Source organism: Octopus bimaculoides, chromosome 18 (assembly GCF_001194135.2).
Source record: "Octopus bimaculoides isolate UCB-OBI-ISO-001 chromosome 18, ASM119413v2, whole genome shotgun sequence".
Lineage (NCBI taxonomy): Eukaryota > Metazoa > Mollusca > Cephalopoda > Octopoda > Octopodidae > Octopus > Octopus bimaculoides.
Genome location: NC_068998.1, coordinates 46,504,712 through 46,506,026, shown reverse-complemented (window position 1 = coordinate 46,506,026; position 1,315 = coordinate 46,504,712).

Genomic DNA, 1,315 nt, shown 5'->3' with positions numbered 1-1,315 from the left:
CTTACCAAACTCACCAATATCCTCTAATCACCATTCCACATAAATGATGCTGCTGCTGCTACTACTACTACTACTACAACAACATCGGTGTCCTGACCCTTTCCAAATTCGTTTATCAATTGTTATTTGAAACAATGGAATGAAACAAAAGAAGCGAGGTGGTGGTGGTGGTGGTGATGATGATGGTGGTGGTGGTGGTGGTGGTGGTGGTGGTAGTTAGACTATGGAATTTTTATGTAAGTTGCATTACACCACCACTTCCACCGCCGCCACTACCACTACTACTACTACCACCACCACCACTACCACTACACAGGACCAACACTATTATTGCTACAACACAGACACACACACACCACAACCGCAGCAACTACACAAACGCCATCAACACTACCGCTGCTACCACCAAAACCACCACCACCACCACCACCTGAACAGTTGATTAAATCGAAATAAACAAAATATTGTTGTTTAAACGGTCTTCACTGTTGATAATTGGTCTTGGTGGTGATTAAGTTAGTGGCGGTGGTTGTGCGGGCGAATGTGATAACGGTGGTGGTGGTGGTGATCATGGTGATGGTAGTGGCTGTTGTGTTGGTGTTGTTGTTGCTGTTGTTGTTTATGGTAGTTACAGAGATGCTGATGTTGGTGATTGTGACGGTGGTGGTGTTGGCGGTGACGGATGCAATGGTAAATTTGACTCTGTTGATGATGATTGTTGTGGTGATGTTGGTGGATGTAATTGTGGTGTTGTGTATTGTGGCGATGGTGTCGTCGTGTTGCTTCTAGCGATGTTGTTGGAGTTGATGGTGGAGCTACCAGGAATAACCCTCTTCCGTGTCAAACTGTCTATTTAACATGTGCTGTGGTCTATATCTATTTTCGTGACGGTCATTTTCCTTTTGCCAAATAAGCACACGCATTGTATATTCATTGTTCACTCGTTTATTATTGTTCTTATATCTTGTGTCTATTGTCTGGAAATCTTTCGTCACACATATGTGACCTCTTCATCGACCCTTTCCATCCAGACGTATTCTCCTGCTCTGCCAATTCCATTCTCTGTTGTTGGAAAAGCGATTAAATTTTAAAGATATTTAACAGGAAAAATTAGTTCTAAGAAATATGTAACAGGCGCAGGAGTGGGTGTATGGTAAGTAGCTTGCTTACCAACCACATAGTTCCGGGTTCAGTCCTACTGCATGGCACCTTGGGCAAGTGTCTTCTACTATAGACTCGGGCCGACCACAGCCTTGTGAGTGGATTTGGTAGACGGAAACTGAAAGAAGCCCGTCGTATATATATATATATACAT